The 18,455-nt window shown below is 49.7% G+C and overlaps 14 non-coding genes across 14 annotated transcripts; all 14 read left to right on the top strand.

The window, feature by feature from the left end:
* Positions 1-233: 233 nt before the first annotated feature.
* Positions 234-340, top strand: LOC132123714 (U6 spliceosomal RNA). Its single transcript, XR_009426636.1, has one exon. It is a non-coding gene; the product is annotated as a U6 spliceosomal RNA (small nuclear RNA).
* Positions 341-1,002: 662 nt separating this feature from the next.
* Positions 1,003-1,109, top strand: LOC132123681 (U6 spliceosomal RNA). Its single transcript, XR_009426604.1, has one exon. It is a non-coding gene; the product is annotated as a U6 spliceosomal RNA (small nuclear RNA).
* Positions 1,110-1,771: 662 nt separating this feature from the next.
* On the top strand, positions 1,772-1,878 carry LOC132123716 (U6 spliceosomal RNA). The gene has a single exon (XR_009426638.1). It is a non-coding gene; the product is annotated as a U6 spliceosomal RNA (small nuclear RNA).
* A 733-nt stretch (positions 1,879-2,611) lies between these two features.
* LOC132123722 (U6 spliceosomal RNA) lies at positions 2,612-2,718 on the top strand. The gene has a single exon (XR_009426644.1). It is a non-coding gene; the product is annotated as a U6 spliceosomal RNA (small nuclear RNA).
* A 734-nt stretch (positions 2,719-3,452) lies between these two features.
* On the top strand, positions 3,453-3,559 carry LOC132123715 (U6 spliceosomal RNA). The gene has a single exon (XR_009426637.1). It is a non-coding gene; the product is annotated as a U6 spliceosomal RNA (small nuclear RNA).
* A 733-nt stretch (positions 3,560-4,292) lies between these two features.
* LOC132123680 (U6 spliceosomal RNA) lies at positions 4,293-4,399 on the top strand. Its single transcript, XR_009426603.1, has one exon. It is a non-coding gene; the product is annotated as a U6 spliceosomal RNA (small nuclear RNA).
* A 735-nt stretch (positions 4,400-5,134) lies between these two features.
* Positions 5,135-5,241, top strand: LOC132123724 (U6 spliceosomal RNA). Its single transcript, XR_009426646.1, has one exon. It is a non-coding gene; the product is annotated as a U6 spliceosomal RNA (small nuclear RNA).
* A 768-nt stretch (positions 5,242-6,009) lies between these two features.
* Positions 6,010-6,116, top strand: LOC132123679 (U6 spliceosomal RNA). The gene has a single exon (XR_009426601.1). It is a non-coding gene; the product is annotated as a U6 spliceosomal RNA (small nuclear RNA).
* Positions 6,117-6,778: 662 nt separating this feature from the next.
* LOC132123678 (U6 spliceosomal RNA) lies at positions 6,779-6,885 on the top strand. Its single transcript, XR_009426600.1, has one exon. It is a non-coding gene; the product is annotated as a U6 spliceosomal RNA (small nuclear RNA).
* A 734-nt stretch (positions 6,886-7,619) lies between these two features.
* Positions 7,620-7,726, top strand: LOC132123706 (U6 spliceosomal RNA). Its single transcript, XR_009426628.1, has one exon. It is a non-coding gene; the product is annotated as a U6 spliceosomal RNA (small nuclear RNA).
* Positions 7,727-8,387: 661 nt separating this feature from the next.
* LOC132123721 (U6 spliceosomal RNA) lies at positions 8,388-8,494 on the top strand. The gene has a single exon (XR_009426643.1). It is a non-coding gene; the product is annotated as a U6 spliceosomal RNA (small nuclear RNA).
* A 7,652-nt stretch (positions 8,495-16,146) lies between these two features.
* On the top strand, positions 16,147-16,253 carry LOC132123677 (U6 spliceosomal RNA). Its single transcript, XR_009426599.1, has one exon. It is a non-coding gene; the product is annotated as a U6 spliceosomal RNA (small nuclear RNA).
* A 734-nt stretch (positions 16,254-16,987) lies between these two features.
* On the top strand, positions 16,988-17,094 carry LOC132123676 (U6 spliceosomal RNA). Its single transcript, XR_009426598.1, has one exon. It is a non-coding gene; the product is annotated as a U6 spliceosomal RNA (small nuclear RNA).
* Positions 17,095-17,828: 734 nt separating this feature from the next.
* Positions 17,829-17,935, top strand: LOC132123674 (U6 spliceosomal RNA). The gene has a single exon (XR_009426597.1). It is a non-coding gene; the product is annotated as a U6 spliceosomal RNA (small nuclear RNA).
* The last annotated feature ends 520 nt before the right edge of the window (positions 17,936-18,455 follow it).

Raw genomic sequence — 18,455 nt, 5'->3', positions numbered from 1 at the left:
TGTACATCACGGTGGAATCGGGCACGTCTAAAAAAAGACGCGCTACGTTCCCCTGTCCCCCAAACTCGGTGAGCGGTTGCATCAATGGAGGGATGCGCGTCCGGCCTCATCACCGACGCGGTCCGTGCGGCACGGTATGCGATGGGATGAGATGGCTCACTGGGCCCTTACCAGCTCTGTGAGAGCTCGCGGGGACCCGAGGGTAAAGATACCTCGAGCGAGCTAGCTGTTCTGTGTTCGCCACGGCGGCACATATACTAAAATTGGATCGATACAGAGAAGATTAGCATGGCCCCTGCGAAAGGATGACACGCAAATCCGTGAAGCGCTCCATCTTTTATTTGATTGCGAAATCCGTGCCCCTCTACTCTATCAGCCCTCGTGCGGTGAATAATCATAGGAGTCTCAGCGTGGGAGGCGTTTTGACGTAAAATCACTCACCATCTCCTCTGTCTTAGAGATGTTCAGTTGCAGCCCCGCTCCGTCACACCTTGTGATGAACTCATGAGATGTACGTGGCCATCGTCAGACTCGGAGCTTGAGAGCAGGGAGAGGAGAACCGTGTCACCTGCTCATTTAACAACATTATAGTTAGCCGGAAAACTTCCACGCTCATGTGTAGGAAGTAAGAAGAGAATCCCTGACCATACACCATCTTGTGGAGATCCAAAGTGCGTCTGGTAAGAGGCCACGCCCCCTTCAGCGCCAGTACGCCAGGTACCACCGGCAAGCGTGTACACCTGCTTCCTCATGTCCAGAGGATGCTCCTGTACATCACGGTGGAATCGGGCACGTCTAAAAAAAGACGCGCTATGTTCCCCTGTCCCCCAAACTCGGTGAGCGGTTGCATCAATGGAGCGATGTGCGTCCGTCCTCAGCACCGACGCGGTCCGTGCGGCAAGGTATGCGATGGGATGAGATGGCTCACTGGGCCCTTACCAGCTCTGTGAGAGCTCGCGGGGACCCGAGGGCTAAAGATACCTCGAGGGCGCTAGCTGTTCTGTGCTCGCCACGGCGGCACATATACTAAAATTGGATCGATACAGAGAAGATTAGCATGGCCCCTGCGAAAGGATGACACGCAAATCCGTGAAGCGCTCCATCTTTTATTTGATTGCGAAATCCGTGCCCCTCTACTCTATCAGCCCTCGTGCGGTGAATAATCATAGGAGTCTCAGCGTGGGAGGCGTTTTGACGTAAAATCACTCACCATCTCCTCTGTCTTAGAGATGTTCAGTTGCAGCCCCGTTCCGTCACACCATGTGAGTAACTCATGAGATGTACGTGGCCATCGTCAGACTCGGAGCTTGAGAGCAGGGAGAGGAGAACTGTGTCACCTGCTCATTTAACAACATTATAGTTAGCCGGAGACCTTCCACGCTCATGTGTAGGAAGTAAGAAGAGAATCCCTGACCATACACCATCTTGTGGAGATCCAAAGTGCGTCCGGTAAGAGGCCACGCCCCCTTCAGCGCCAGTACGCCAGGTACCACCGGCAAGCGTGTACACCTGCTTCCTTATTTCCAGAGGATGCTCCTGTACATCACGGTGGAATCGGGCACGTCTAGAAATTGACGCGCTACGTTCCACTGTCCCCCAAACTCGGTGAGCAGTTGCATCAATGGAGGGATGTGCGTCCGGCCTCATCACCGACGCGGTCCGTGCGGCACGGTATGCGATGGGATGAGATGGCTCACTGGGCCCTGACCAGCTCTGTGAGAGCTCGCGGGGACCCGAGGGCTAAAGATACCTCGAGCGAGACAGCTGTTCTGTGCTCGCCACGGCGGCACATATACTAAAATTGGATCGATACAGAGAAGATTAGCAAGGCCCCTGCGAAAGGATGACACGCAAATCCGTGAAGCGCTCCATCTTTTATTTGATTGCGATATCCGTGCCCCTCTACTCTATCAGCCCTCGTGCGGTGAATAATCATAGGAGTCTCAGCGTGGGAGGCGTTTTGACGTAAAATCTCTCACCATCTCCTCTTTCTTAGAGATGTACAGTTGCAGCCCCGCTCCGTTACACTATGTGATGAACTCATGAGAAGTACGTGGCCATCGTCAGACTCGGAGCTTGAGAGCAGGGAGAGGAGAACCGTGTCACCTGCTCATTTAACAACATTATAATTAGCCGGAGAACTTCCACGCTCATGTGTAGGAAGTAAGAAGAGAATCCCTGACCATACACCATCTTGTGGAGATCCAAAGTGCGTCCGGTAAGACTCCCTTCACCCTGAGCCTTTGCTGTCCAGCCCTTCTTTACTGCCCACTCTTCTTTCTTAAAAAAATGTAGAGGCCACGCCCCCTTCAGCGCCAGTACGCCAGGTACCACCGGCAAGCGTGTACACCTGCTTCCTCATGTCCAGAGGATGCTCCTGTACATCACGGTGGAATCGGGCACGTCTAAAAAAAGACGCGCTACGTTCCCCTGTCCCCCAAACTCGGTGAGCGGTTGCATCAATGGAGGGATGCGCGTCCGGCCTCATCACCGACGCGGTCCGTGCGGCACGGTATGCGATGGGATGAGATGGCTCACTGGGCCCTTACCAGCTCTGTGAGAGCTCGCGGGGACCCGAGGGTAAAGATACCTCAAGCGAGCTAGCTGGTCTGTGCTCGCCACGGCGGCATATATACTAAAATTGGATCGATACAGAGAAGATTAGCATGGCCCCTGCGAAAGGATGACACGCAAATCCGTGAAGCGCTCCATCTTTTATTTGATTGCGAAATCCGTGCCGCTCTACTCTATCAGCCCTCGTGCGGTGAATAATCATAGGAGTCTCAGCGTGGGAGGCGTTTTGACGTAAAATCACTCACCATCTCCTCTGTCTTAGAGATGTTCAGTTGCAGCCCCGCTCCGTCACACCATGTGATGAACTCATGAGCTGTACGTGGCCATCGTCAGACTCGGAGCTTGAGAGCAGGGAGAGGAGAACCGTGTCACCTGCTCATTTAACAACATTATAATTAGCCGGAGAACTTCCACGCTCATGTGAAGGAAGTAAGAAGAGAATCCCTGACCATACACCATCTTGTGGAGATCCAAAGTGCGTCCGGTAAGACTCCCTTCACCCTGAGCCTTTGCTGTCCAGCCCTTCTTTACTGCCCACTCTTCTTTCTTAAAAAAATGTAGAGGCCACGCCCCCTTCAGCGCCAGTACGCCAGGTACCACCGGCAAGCGTGTACACCTGCTTCCTTATTTCCAGAGGATGCTCCTGTACATCACGGTGGAATCGGGCACGTCTAGAAATTGACGCGCTACGTTCCACTGTCCCCCAAACTCGGTGAGCAGTTGCATCAATGGAGGGATGTGCGTCCGGCCTCATCACCGACGCGGTCCGTGCGGCACGGTATGCGATGGGATGAGATGGCTCACTGGGCCCTGACCAGCTCTGTGAGAGCTCGCGGGGACCCGAGGGCTAAAGATACCTCGAGCGAGCCAGCTGTTCTGTGCTCGCCACGGCGGCACATATACTAAAATTGGATCGATACAGAGAAGATTAGCAAGGCCCCTGCGAAAGGATGACACGCAAATCCGTGAAGCGCTCCATCTTTTATTTGATTGCGATATCCGTGCCCCTCTACTCTATCAGCCCTCGTGCGGTGAATAATCATAGGAGTCTCAGCGTGGGAGGCGTTTTGACGTAAAATCTCTCACCATCTCCTCTTTCTTAGAGATGTACAGTTGCAGCCCCGCTCCGTTACACTATGTGATGAACTCATGAGAAGTACGTGGCCATCGTCAGACTCGGAGCTTGAGAGCAGGGAGAGGAGAACCGTGTCACCTGCTCATTTAACAACATTATAATTAGCCGGAGAACTTCCACGCTCATGTGTAGGAAGTAAGAAGAGAATCCCTGACCATACACCATCTTGTGGAGATCCAAAGTGCGTCCGGTAAGACTCCCTTCACCCTGAGCCTTTGCTGTCCAGCCCTTCTTTACTGCCCACTCTTCTTTCTTAAAAAAATGTAGAGGCCACGCCCCCTTCAGCGCCAGTACGCCAGGTACCACCGGCAAGCGTGTACACCTGCTTCCTCATGTCCAGAGGATGCTCCTGTACATCACGGTGGAATCGGGCACGTCTAAAAAAAGACGCGCTACGTTCCCCTGTCCCCCAAACTCGGTGAGCGGTTGCATCAATGGAGGGATGCGCGTCCGGCCTCATCACCGACGCGGTCCGTGCGGCACGGTATGCGATGGGATGAGATGGCTCACTGGGCCCTTACCAGCTCTGTGAGAGCTCGCGGGGACCCGAGGGTAAAGATACCTCGAGCGAGCTAGCTGGTCTGTGCTCGCCACGGCGGCACATATACTAAAATTGGATCGATACAGAGAAGATTAGCATGGCCCCTGCGAAAGGATGACACGCAAATCCGTGAAGCGCTCCATCTTTTATTTGATTGCGAAATCCGTGCCGCTCTACTCTATCAGCCCTCGTGCGGTGAATAATCATAGGAGTCTCAGCGTGGGAGGCGTTTTGACGTAAAATCACTCACCATCTCCTCTGTCTTAGAGATGTTCAGTTGCAGCCCCGCTCCGTCACACCATGTGATGAACTCATGAGATGTACGTGGCCATCGTCAGACTCGGAGCTTGAGAGCAGGGAGAGGAGAACCGTGTCACCTGCTCATTTAACAACATTATAATTAGCCGGAGAACTTCCACGCTCATGTGTAGGAAGTAAGAAGAGAATCCCTGACCATACACCATCTTGTGGAGATCCAAAGTGCGTCCGGTAAGACTCCCTTCACCCTGAGCCTTTGCTGTCCAGCCCTTCTTTACTGCCCACTCTTCTTTCTTAAAAAAATGTAGAGGCCACGCCCCCTTCAGCGCCAGTACGCCAGGTACCACCGGCAAGCGTGTACACCTGCTTCCTCATGTCCAGAGGATGCTCCTGTACATCACGGTGGAATCGGGCACGTCTAAAAAAAGACGCGCTACGTTCCCCTGTCCCCCAAACTCGGTGAGCGGTTGCATCAATGGAGCGATGTGCGTCCGTCCTCAGCACCGACGCGGTCCGTGCGGCAAGGTATGCGATGGGACGAGATGGCTCACTGGGCCCTTACCAGCTCTGTGAGAGCTCGCGGGGACCCCGAGGGCTAAAGATACCTCGAGCGCGCTAGCTGTTCTGTACTCGCCACGGCGGCACATATACTAAAATTGGATCGATACAGAGAAGATTAGCATGGCCCCTGCGAAAGGATGACACGCAAATCCGTGAAGCGCTCCATCTTTTATTTGATTGCGAAATCCGTGCCCCTCTACTCTATCAGCCCTCGTGCGGTGAATAATCATAGGAGTCTCAGCAGCCCTCGTGCGGTGAATAATCATAGGAGTCTCAGCGTGTGAGGCGTTTTGACGTAAAATCACTCACCATCTCCTCTGTCTTAGAGATGTTCAGTTGCAGCCCCGCTCCGTCACACCATGTGATGAACTCATGAGCTGTACGTGGCCATCGTCAGACTCGGAGCTTGAGAGCAGGGAGAGGAGAACCGTGTCACCTGCTCATTTAACAACATTATAATTAGCCGGAGAACTTCCACGCTCATGTGAAGGAAGTAAGAAGAGAATCCCTGACCATACACCATCTTGTGGAGATCCAAAGTGCGTCCGGTAAGACTCCCTTCACCCTGAGCCTTTGCTGTCCAGCCCTTCTTTACTGCCCACTCTTCTTTCTTAAAAAAATGTAGAGGCCACGCCCCCTTCAGCGCCAGTACGCCAGGTACCACCGGCAAGCGTGTACACCTGCTTCCTCATGTCCAGAGGATGCTCCTGTACATCACGGTGGAATCGGGCACGTCTAAAAAAAGACGCGCTACGTTCCCCTGTCCCCCAAACTCGGTGAGCGGTTGCATCAATGGAGGGATGGCGTCCGGCCTCATCACCGACGCGGTCCGTGCGGCACGGTATGCGATGGGATGAGATGGCTCACTGGGCCCTTACCAGCTCTGTGAGAGCTCGCGGGGACCCGAGGGTAAAGATACCTCGAGCGAGCTAACTGTTCTGTGCTCGCCACGGCGGCACATATACTAAAATTGGATCGATACAGAGAAGATTAGCATGGCCCCTGCGAAAGGATGACACGCAAATCCGTGAAGCGCTCCATCTTTTATTTGATTGCGAAATCCGTGCCGCTCTACTCTATCAGCCCTCGTGCGGTGAATAATCATAGGAGTCTCAGCGTGGGAGGCGTTTTGACGTAAAATCACTCACCATCTCCTCTGTCTTAGAGATGTTCAGTTGCAGCCCCGCTCCGTCACACCATGTGATGAACTCATGAGATGTACGTGGCCATCGTCAGACTCGGAGCTTGAGAGCAGGGAGAGGAGAACCGTGTCACCTGCTCATTTAACAACATTATAATTAGCCGGAGAACTTCCACGCTCATGTGTAGGAAGTAAGAAGAGAATCCCTGACCATACACCATCTTGTGGAGATCCAAAGTGCGTCCGGTAAGAGGCCACGCCCCCTTCAGCGCCAGTACGCCAGGTACCACCGGCAAGCGTGTACACCTGCTTCCTTATTTCCAGAGGATGCTCCTGTACATCACGGTGGAATCGGGCACGTCTAGAAATTGACGCGCTACGTTCCACTGTCCCCCAAACTCGGTGAGCAGTTGCATCAATGGAGGGATGTGCGTCCGGCCTCAGCACCGACGCGGTCCGTGCGGCACGGTATGCGATGGGATGAGATGGCTCACTGGGCCCTGACCAGCTCTGTGAGAGCTCGCGGGGACCCGAGGGGTAAAGATACCTCGAGCGAGCCAGCTGTTCTGTGCTCGCCACGGCGGCACATATACTAAAATTGGATCGATACAGAGAAGATTAGCATGGCCCCTGCGAAAGGATGACACGCAAATCCGTGAAGCGCTCCATCTTTTATTTGATTGCGATATCCGTGCCCCGTCTACTCTATCAGCCCTCGTGCGGTGAATAATCATAGGAGTCTCAGCGTGGGAGGCGTTTTGACGTAAAATCTCTCATCATCTCCTCTTTCTTAGAGATGTACAGTTGCAGCCCTGCTCCGTTACACTATGTGATGAACTCATGAGAAGTACGTGGCCATCGTCAGACTCGGAGCTTGAGAGCAGGGAGAGGAGAACCGTGTCACCTGCTCATTTAACAACATTATAATTAGCCGGAGAACTTCCACGCTCATGTGTAGGAAGTAAGAAGAGAATCCCTGACCATACACCATCTTGTGGAGATCCAAAGTGCGTCCGGTAAGACTCCCTTCACCCTGAGCCTTTGCTGTCCAGCCCTTCTTTACTGCCCACTCTTCTTTCTTAAAAAAATGTAGAGGCCACGCCCCCTTCAGCGCCAGTACGCCAGGTACCACCGGCAAGCGTGTACACCTGCTTCCTCATGTCCAGAGGATGCTCCTGTACATCACGGTGGAATCGGGCACGTCTAAAAAAAGACGCGCTACGTTCCCCTGTCCCCCAAACTCGGTGAGCGGTTGCATCAATGGAGGGATGCGCGTCCGGCCTCATCACCGACGCGGTCCGTGCGGCACGGTATGCGATGGGATGAGATGGCTCACTGGGCCCTTACCAGCTCTGTGAGAGCTCGCGGGGACCCGAGGGTAAAGATACCTCGAGCGAGCTAGCTGTTCTGTGCTCGCCACGGCGGCACATATACTAAAATTGGATCGATACAGAGAAGATTAGCATGGCCCCTGCGAAAGGATGACACACAAATCCGTGAAGCGCTCCATCTTTTATTTGATTGCGACATCCGTGCCGCTCTACTCTATCAGCCCTCGTGCGGTGAATAATCATAGGAGTCTCAGCGTGGGAGGCGTTTTGACGTAAAATCACTCACCATCTCCTCTGTCTTAGAGATGTTCAGTTGCAGCCCCGCTCCGTCACACCATGTGATGAACTCATGAGATGTACGTGGCCATCGTCAGACTCGGAGCTTGAGAGCAGGGAGAGGAGAACCGTGTCACCTGCTCATTTAACAACATTATATTTAGCCGGAGAACTTCCACGCTCATGTGTAGGAAGTAAGAAGAGAATCCCTGACCATACACCATCTTGTGGAGATCCAAAGTGCGTCCGGTAAGAGGCCACGCCCCCTTCAGCGCCAGTACGCCAGGTACCACCGGCAAGCGTGTACACCTGCTTCCTCATGTCCAGAGGATGCTCCTGTACATCACGGTGGAATTGGGCACGTCTAAAAAAAGACGCGCTACGTTCCCCTGTCCCCCAAACTCGGTGAGCGGTTGCATCAATGGAGGGATGCGCGTCCGGCCTCATCACCGACGCGGTCCGTGCGGCACGGTATGCGATGGGATGAGATGGCTCACTGGGCCCTTACCAGCTCTGTGAGAGCTCGCGGGGACCCGAGGGTAAAGATACCTCGAGCGAGCTAGCTGTTCTGTGCTCGCCACGGTGGCACATATACTAATATTGGATCGATACAGAGAAGATTAGCATGGCCCCTGCGAAAGGATGACACGCAAATCCGTGAAGCGCTCCATCTTTTATTTGATTGCGAAATCCGTGCCGCTCTACTCTATCAGCCCTCGTGCGGTGAATAATCATAGGAGTCTCAGCGTGGGAGGCGTTTTGACGTAAAATCACTCACCATCTCCTCTGTCTTAGAGATGTTCAGTTGCAGCCCCGCTCCGTCACACCATGTGATGAACTCATGAGATGTACGTGGCCATCGTCAGACTCGGAGCTTGAGAGCAGGGAGAGGAGAACCGTGTCACCTGCTCATTTAACAACATTATAATTAGCCGGAGAACTTCCACGCTCATGTGTAGGAAGTAAGAAGAGAATCCCTGACCATACACCATCTTGTGGAGATCCAAAGTGCGTCCGGTAAGACTCCCTTCACCCTGAGCCTTTGCTGTCCAGCCCATCTTTACTGCCCACTCTTCTTTCTTAAAAAAATGTAGATATCCGTGCCCCTCTACTCTATCAGCCCTCGTGCGGTGAATAATCATAGGAATCTCAGCGTGGGAGGCGTTTTGACGTAAAATCACTCACCATCTCCTCTTTCTTAGAGATGTTCAGTTGCAGCCCCGCTCCGTTACACTATGTGATGAACTCATGAGAAGTACGTGGCCATCGTCAGACTCGGAGCTTGAGAGCAGGGAGAGGAGAACCGTGTCACCTGCTCATTTAACAACATTATAATTAGCCGGAGAACTTCCACGCTCATGTGTAGGAAGTAAGAAGAGAATCCCTGACCATACACCATCTTGTGGAGATCCAAAGTGCGTCCGGTAAGAGGCCACGCCCCCTTCAGCGCCAGTACGCCAGGTACCACCGGCAAGCGTGTACACCTGCTTCCTTATTTCCAGAGGATGCTCCTGTACATCACGGTGGAATCGGGCACGTCTAGAAATTGACGCGCTACGTTCCACTGTCCCCCAAACTCGGTGAGCAGTTGCATCAATGGAGGGATGTGCGTCCGGCCTCAGCACTGTTACGTGCCCCTTTTTTAAAAAAAAAGATCTAGGGGTGAAAAGGGGTGTAACAAATAAACGGTGGGGAGAAACTGAGAGAACTGCCGTCTCCAAGTCCCAGGGCTGATACACAAGAAAGCTCAGTAACACCAGTTTGAGCAAACAAACAGAGGTATTTATTAAACAGAATATGAAAAATAAAATACTTAAGGCTTCAGGAGGGGAAAGGTCAAAACAACAAACAAAAAAATAAATATTCCTCTGGCTAAGTTTTTATGAAGTAAATTACCTATCAAAAGAAAATAAAAATAAATTACAGAGATGCTTCCCTGACTTCCTCTCTAACTTAAACACAGGAGAAAAAGGGTAATTTCTAAAATAAATGACATCCACCTCCCTACAAGAAAAAAGATATTCCACATCCACTTAAACAGTTACAAAAAGAAATAAAATAAAACTGAAACACTCTGCTACTCCAAATAACTTCACATTAACACTATAGGTGAAGCAATCAACAAACACGGAGATAGATCTCAATAACTTCAAGCTAACACTATAGGTGAAGCAATCAACAAACACAGAGACAAGAGTTTAAACCAGAGCTTAAACTGCAACGCTGGGACTGGAAGATGGCAGTTGCAAGGATGGAACACCTCAGCCTCTCTCCCTGGGCTGCAGCTCTGCCGGTTCCTTTATACTCCAGCTAACGAGTTCAAAACAGGAATCAGGTGACACTCATTAGCCTGCCAAGCAGAGAGAGCAGGAGGAGTAAAAAGAGACAAGATCAGTCTACCACACACACACACACAAAACACAATTGTTAATTAAATCATATGACAGAATAACTTATGTCCCTATGGACGTAACACCCCCACCACTAAATATTTTTTTTTCCTTTTTTCTCCTTTGACTTGGGAAAAAAAAACTTGTATAACACTTAAATTTCAGTACCACCGGTCCTAGACAGCGCATCGGCAATTACATTTTCAGCCCCCTTCATATGACGAATGTCAAGATTATACTCCTGAACAACTAATGCCCATCGCATCAAGCGTTGATTCGAGTTAGACATCTGGGCTAGGAAAGTTAAGGGGTTGTGATCGGTGTACACAAGAAGAGGGTTTGCACTACCTCCTACGTAAACATCAAAGTGTTGAAGCGCAAGTAAGAGAGCAAGAGCTTCTTTCTCGATGGTGCTATATTGCTTCTGATATGACACAAACTTCTTTGAGAAATAGGACACCGGATGATCAATACCACGTTCATCTTCCTGTAATAACACTGCACCTGCCCCTGTGGCACTGGCATCCACTTGCAATTTGAATGACTTTTCAAAGTTGGGGGCTAGAAGCACAGGTGCGTTACACAACAGGTCTTTCACTGCATTAAAAGCTAGGGAACATTCACAACCCCAGATGAACTTTCGGCTATTACTCAAGAGGTCAGTGAGTGGAGAAACTAATGCAGAGAAGTTTCTGCAAAACCCTCGATAGTAACCAGCCATTCCGAGAAATCTGCGCAACTCGCGCTTATTGCTGGGGGTAGGGAACTGTAAGATAGCCTCCACTTTGGCAACCACAGGTCTCACACATCCCTGACCCACTTGTTTTCCCAGATAAGTGACTGCTGCTTTTCCGAATTCACATTTGGCAGCATTTAAAGTTAGTGACGCCATAGCCAACTTATCGAACACACTCTCAAGTGTTTTAACATGCTCTTCCCATGTGCTTGAATAGACAACAACATCGTCGATATAGACCTCACAATGTGTGACATCGGCCAAGACCCTCTGCATCAGGCGTTGAAATGTAGCGGGGGCATTTCGCATCCCAAACGCTAAAACGTTGTATTGCATGAAATGATCTGGTGTCACAAAGGCGGAAATTTCAGAGGCACGGGGAGTTAGGGGAACTTGCCAGTAGCCCTTAAGGAGGTCTAATTTTGATACAAAGTTAGCGGAGCCCACCCGGTCTACACAATCCTCCATTCGTGGCAACGGGAACGAGTCTGCCTTAGTGATTTTGTTCACCTTGCGATAGTCTGTGCAGAACCGAAAAGAGGAGTCTGGCTTTGGCACCAGTAAACAGGGGGAACTCCACGGGCTCTGACTGGGCACTGCAATATCATAACGCATCATATACTCCACCTCCTCCTTCATTATTGCACGTTTCTTTGGGTTCACTCTGTAGGCATGCTGTTTTACTGGCAAAGAATCACCCACATCAATATCATGGGTCAGCATTGAAGTTCTGCCTGGTACATCAGCAAACAGTGAAGGGTACTTGGCTATCAGCTGCAGCAGTTCTTTACGTTGACAGACTGTAAGATAGGGAAGAGTATCAGGCAAGTTTTTCAGTATCACTGAATTTTTAAGTTTTCCACATGAGCTGACAGGAACTTTATCTACCAAGCCATCTTCAGCAAGACAATAACTGGCAGTTGAGATCGCAGCTACAGGGGTAACATTTGGATTAGCCTTGCAATTTTCCTCACTACGTTTCAGATATCTTTTCAACATATTTATGTGACAGACGCGTTTACGTCTTTTTCGGTCTGGGGTGGCAACCACATAATCAGTGTCACTCAGTTTTCTTTCAATAGTATATGGGCCTGAAAACTTTGCCGCAAACACAGAATCTGGAACGGGTAAAAGGACTAGGACAAGATCACCAGGATTGAACTTGCGGGTAACACTTTTCTTGTCGAAGCGTGACTTCATTTTTACTTGGGTATCACTTAAATGCCTTTTGGCAATGTCCCAGGCACAATGCAGGCGTTCTTTGAAAGAACTGACATATTCCGACACTGACACAGGCGAATGAATCTCAGAAAGCAGCTGTTCACTCAGCATTTTCATCGGGCCGCGAACTGTGTGGCCAAACACAAGGTCTGCAGGACTAAATCCAGTTGACTCCTGCACAGACTCACGAGTGGCAAACAGAAGAAAAGGAAGCCCCTCATCCCATTCTCTCCCAGTTTCAACACAGTATGCACGGATCATGGCTTTTAAGGTCTGATGATACCGCTCCAGGGCCCCCTGCGACTCAGGATGATATGCAGTTGACATGCGGTGCGACACTCCCATTTCAACTAACATTTGCTTGAATTTCTTTGAGGTAAAGTTTGATCCTTGATCTGTTTGGATCTCTTTGGGTAACCCAAACGTAGTACAAAACTTCACCAGGGCCTTAATCACAGCAGGGGATTTAATTGTACGCAAGGGAACAGCTTCAGGGAACCTGGTTGCGGTGCACATGATGGTCAACACATACTGGTAACCACTTTTGGTTTTAGGCAGTGGACCTACGCAATCTAGGATCAACCTTTCAAATGGTTCAGCCATCACTGGCACTGGATGCAGAGGAGCAACGGGGACCTTCTGGTTTGGTTTGCCAGTCCTCTGACATATCTCACAAGTTCTGCAAAACTCAGCTATTGAGGACTTGCACTTTGGCCAAAAGAAGTACTTGGTTACACGGTGAAAGGTTTTATTGACACCTAAATGCCCTGCAAGTGCATTATCGTGAGCAAGCTTCAGCACCTGTGGACGATAAGCAGCAGGGAGGACGACTTGGTGGACTTCATGGCAGTCAGAATCACTATCCTCTGGCTTCCACTTCCTCATTAACACCCCGTTATCACAGTAGTAGGCAATTCTAGCTTCGGGCACTTTCTTACAGGCAAGGGCAGCATCAAAACATGCAGTAATAGATGGGTCTGCCTTCTGTGCAGCAATTAGCTGAGCTCGGTCAACGCCAATAGTCTCATGTGGGCTATTTACATCAACACCTTCCCCAAACTTAGGTTCTATCATTAACTCACATTTGAGAGGTTCAAAGGGCACTTGTAAGAATGAGTCAGTAAGATTTACAACGTCTTCAAATTTTTTTGACTGTGCTCGGGTCACTGCACACACAGAAAATGTAGACGGAAACTGTTGGAAAAGACTAGAAGTATCATCAGTTTTACCGTCGTTCCCTACTATAGGTCTGGGAAAAACTTGACCACCTGCCAGGTCATTTCCTAGTAGGAGACCCACCCCTTCAAATGGCAACTGCTCCCGCACCCCGAGATGAACTAATCCAGTCACAAGATCAGATTTTAAGTGTACTCGATGTAGAGGAACACTATCACACCCCATTTCAATACCACGAATTAACACATCCGTGCCAGTGTACGAGCTTTGTGAGAAGGGCAGTAAATCTTTTAAGACAAAGGACTGTGCCGAGCCAGTGTCACGCAAAATCACAACAGACTGCTGCGCATTATCAGACAAGGAAATAGTGCCAGAAAGAAGAAAAGGTTTCATAGACTCATCCTTAATTACAGACATGGTTTGCACTAACGCCACCTTTTTGGTTTTAGCCTCTGAATTTTTCTTTTTCCAAGCCTGACAATCAGCAATTAAATGACCTCCGTCAAGGCAATAAAAACAGGAATGTTTGTCTCTTCCACCTGAAGAGGCGGACTTGTCCCTATTTCCGTTACTTTTTGCCGTATAGGGAGCTACACGTGACAAATCTCGCATAGTGTTTTTATTAGCAAACGGCATGTTTGAGGATCGAGCAGACGGAAACACATTGCGGTGCGTCAAAACAAACTCATCTGCCAACACAGCAGCACTCAACAACGAATTCACTTTTTGTTCATTCAAATGAACGACGACACCTTCGGGAAGACAGGTTTTAATGTCCTCCAGTAAGATCAATTCTTGTAATTGCTCAAAAGTAGTGGCCTTACTGGAGAGGCACCATTTTTCAAACATTACTCTTTTCTCTCTCGCAAATTCCACATGCGTCTGTCTCTCTGACTTCGCATGCACTCGAAACTTTTGACGATATGCCTCAGGAACTAGTTCATAGCCTCTGAGAACAGCGGTTTTAAGGATATCATAATCGAGAGACTGCTCAATTGGCAACGACGCGCAAATCTCTTGAGCTTTACCCGTTAAGCTACATTGCAACAATAATGCCCACATATCACTCGGCCATTTCAGTTTACCTGCGACGCGCTCAAAAGCGACAAAGTAGGCATCAACCTCCGACTCGCGGAAGGGAGGCACAAGCTTGATGTATTTGCTGACATCAAACTCTTGAGCACCCCTTATGTGTGAGAATACGGGTGTAGGAGGAGAAGAAACAGAGGGAGTTCTTGAGCGCGGAGCGGGAATAGGTTTCCTGCTCACCTCCGCCGACCGTAGTGCTATAGTACGGAGTTTGACCTCTCTATCGGTTTCTGCCTCTACCACTCTGAGTTTTAACCGTAAATTCTCATTCTCTTGCTTTTTAACTTCAAGGTCTAATTCCTTTAGACGAATGGATATGGCCGGATTAAAGTTCGCACTTTCAATACCAGAAGCAAGCTCTTCAGTCACTGCATTTGTTGCCACCGCAGGTTGTTCGTCAACTTCTGGTAAAATACCAGTGCCTACCAGCTGCTCAAACAAATAATTCTTAATCACTTGCTTTTTCTCTTCTTTTACTATTTCTATATTAAAGAATTCTGCAATCAAAATCAGATCTTTTTTTCTACACTTTTGAAAGACCTCTGTGGAGGGAGACAGAGTAAACGCCAACAAATCAAACTCCATTTCCACCACCACAGAGACTCTCTTCCTTCTCCCCCCCCACTCTAAAGCAAAGACAGCGAGAATTGGAAGTTAAGAGAGAAAAGAGCAATGTACTCACCAAATCAACGCAGCCGTAAGAATATAGAAAGAAAAAAAAACGGGCGGACGAGCCCCCACTTGTTACGTGCCCCTTTTTTAAAAAAAAAGATCTAGGGGTGAAAAGGGGTGTAACAAATAAACGGTGGGGAGAAACTGAGAGAACTGCCGTCTCCAAGTCCCAGGGCTGATACACAAGAAAGCTCAGTAACACCAGTTTGAGCAAACAAACAGAGGTATTTATTAAACAGAATATGAAAAATAAAATACTTAAGGCTTCAGGAGGGGAAAGGTCAAAACAACAAACAAAAAAATAAATATTCCTCTGGCTAAGTTTTTATGAAGTAGATTACCTATCAAAAGAAAATAAAAATAAATTACAGAGATGCTTCCCTGACTTCCTCTCTAACTTAAACACAGGAGAAAAAGGGTAATTTCTAAAATAAATGACATCCACCTCCCTACAAGAAAAAAGATATTCCACATCCACTTAAACAGTTACAAAAAGAAATAAAATAAAACTGAAACACTCTGCTACTCCAAATAACTTCACATTAACACTATAGGTGAAGCAATCAACAAACACGGAGATAGATCTCAATAACTTCAAGCTAACACTATAGGTGAAGCAATCAACAAACACAGAGACAAGAGTTTAAACCAGAGCTTAAACTGCAACGCTGGGACTGGAAGATGGCAGTTGCAAGGATGGAACACCTCAGCCTCTCTCCCTGGGCTGCAGCTCTGCCGGTTCCTTTATACTCCAGCTAACGAGTTCAAAACAGGAATCAGGTGACACTCATTAGCCTGCCAAGCAGAGAGAGCAGGAGGAGTAAAAAGAGACAAGATCAGTCTACCACACACACACACACAAAACACAATTGTTAATTAAATCATATGACAGAATAACTTATGTCCCTATGGACGTAACAGCACCGACGCGGTCCGTGCGGCACGTTATGCGATGGGATGAGATGGCTCACTGGGCCCTGACCAGCTCTGTGAGAGCTCGCGGGGACCCGAGGGCTAAAGATACCTCGAGAGAGCCAGCTGTTCTGTGCTCGCCACGGCGGCACATATACTAAAATTGGATCGATACAGAGAAGATTAGCATGGCCCCTGCGAAAGGATGACACGCAAATCCGTGAAGCGCTCCATCTTTTATTTGATTGCGATATCCGTGCCCCTCTACTCTATCAGCCCTCGTGCGGTGAATAATCATAGGAGTCTCAGCGTGGGAGGCGTTTTGACGTAAAATCTCTCACCATCTCCTCTTTCTTAGAGATGTACAGTTGCAGCCCCGCTCCGTTACACTATGTGATGAACTCATGAGAAGTACGTGGCCATCGTCAGACTCGGAGCTTGAGAGCAGGGAGAGGAGAACCGTGTCACCTGCTCATTTAACAACATTATAATTAGCCGGAGAACTTCCACGCTCATGTGTAGGAAGTAAGAAGAGAATCCCTGACCATACACCATCTTGTGGAGATCCAAAGTGCGTCCGGTAAGACTCCCTTCACCCTGAGCCTTTGCTGTCCAGCCCTTCTTTACTGTCCACTCTTCTTTCTTAAAAAAATGTAGAGGCCACGCCCCCTTCAGCGCCAGTACGCCAGGTACCACCGGCAAGCGTGTACACCTGCTTCCTCATGTCCAGAGGATGCTCCTGTACATCACGGTGGAATCGGGCACGTCTAAAAAAAGACGCGCTACGTTCCCCTGTCCCCCAAACTCGGTGAGCGGTTGCATCAATGGAGCGATGTGCGTCCGTCCTCAGCACCGACGCGGTCCGTGCGGCAAGGTATGCGATGGGATGAGATGGCTCACTGGGCCCTTACCAACTCTGTGAGAGCTCGCGGGGACCCGAGGGCTAAAGATACCTCGAGCGCGCTAGCTGTTCTGTGCTCGCCACGGCGGCACATATACTAAAATTGGATCGATACAGAGAAGATTAGCATGGCCCCTGCGAAAGGATGACACGCAAATCCGTGAAGCGCTCCATCTTTTATTTGATTGCGATATCCGTGCCCCTCTACTCTATCAGCCCTCGTGCGGTGAATAATCATAGGAGTCTCAGCGTGGGAGGCGTTTTGACGTAAAATCTCTCACCATCTCCTCTTTCTTAGAGATGTACAGTTGCAGCCCCGCTCCGTTACACTATGTGATGAACTCATGAGAAGTACGTGGCCATCGTCAGACTCGGAGCTTGAGAGCAGGGAGAGGAGAACCGTGTCACCTGCTCATTTAACAACATTATAATTAGCCGGAGAACTTCCACGCTCATGTGTAGGAAGTAAGAAGAGAATCCCTGACCATACACCATCTTGTGGAGATCCAAAGTGCGTCCGGTAAGACTCCCTTCACCCTGAGCCTTTGCTGTCCAGCCCTTCTTTACTGCCCACTCTTCTTTCTTAAAAAAATGTAGAGGCCACGCCCCCTTCAGCGCCAGTACGCCAGGTACCACCACCAAGCGTGTACACCTGCTTCCTCATGTCCAGAGGATGCTCCTGTACATCACGGTGGAATCGGGCACGTCTAAAAAAAGACGCGCTACGTTCCCCTGTCCCCCAAACTCGGTGAGCGGTTGCATCAATGGAGCGATGTGCGTCCGTCCTCAGCACCGACGCGGTCCGTGCGGCAAGGTATGCGATGGGATGAGATGGCTCACTGGGCCCTTACCAACTCTGTGAGAGCTCGCGGGGACCCGAGGGCTAAAGATACCTCGAGCGCGCTAGCTGTTCTGTGCTCGCCACGGCGGCACATATACTAAAATTGGATCGATACAGAGAAGATTAGCATGGCCCCTGCGAAAGGATGACACGCAAATCCGTGAAGCGCTCCATCTTTTATTTGATTGCGATATCCGTGCCCCTCTACTCTATCAGCCCTCGTGCGGTGAATAATCATAGGAGTCTCAGCGTGGGAGGCGTTTTGACGTAAAATCTCTCACCATCTCCTCTTTCTTAGAGATGTACAGTTGCAGCCCCGCTCCGTTACACTATGTGATGAACTCATGAGAAGTACGTGGCCATCGTCAGACTCGGAGCTTGAGAGCAGGGAGAGGAGAACCGTGTCACCTGCTCATTTAACAACATTATAATTAGCCGGAGAACTTCCACGCTCATGTGTAGGAAGTAAGAAGAGAATCCCTGACCATACACCATCTTGTGGAGATCCAAAGTGCGTCCGGTAAGACTCCCTTCACCCTGAGCCTTTGCTGTCCAGCCCTTCTTTACTGCCCACTCTTCTTTCTTAAAAAAATGTAGAGGCCACGCCCCCTTCAGCGCCAGTACGCCAGGTACCACCACCAAGCGTGTACACCTGCTTCCTCATGTCCAGAGGATGCTCCTGTACATCACGGTGGAATCG

This window comes from Carassius carassius, chromosome 41 (assembly GCF_963082965.1).
Source record: "Carassius carassius chromosome 41, fCarCar2.1, whole genome shotgun sequence".
NCBI lineage: Eukaryota > Metazoa > Chordata > Actinopteri > Cypriniformes > Cyprinidae > Carassius > Carassius carassius.
The sequence above is the reverse complement of the archived record's forward strand: the minus strand, read 5'-3'. Positions and strand labels throughout refer to the sequence as shown.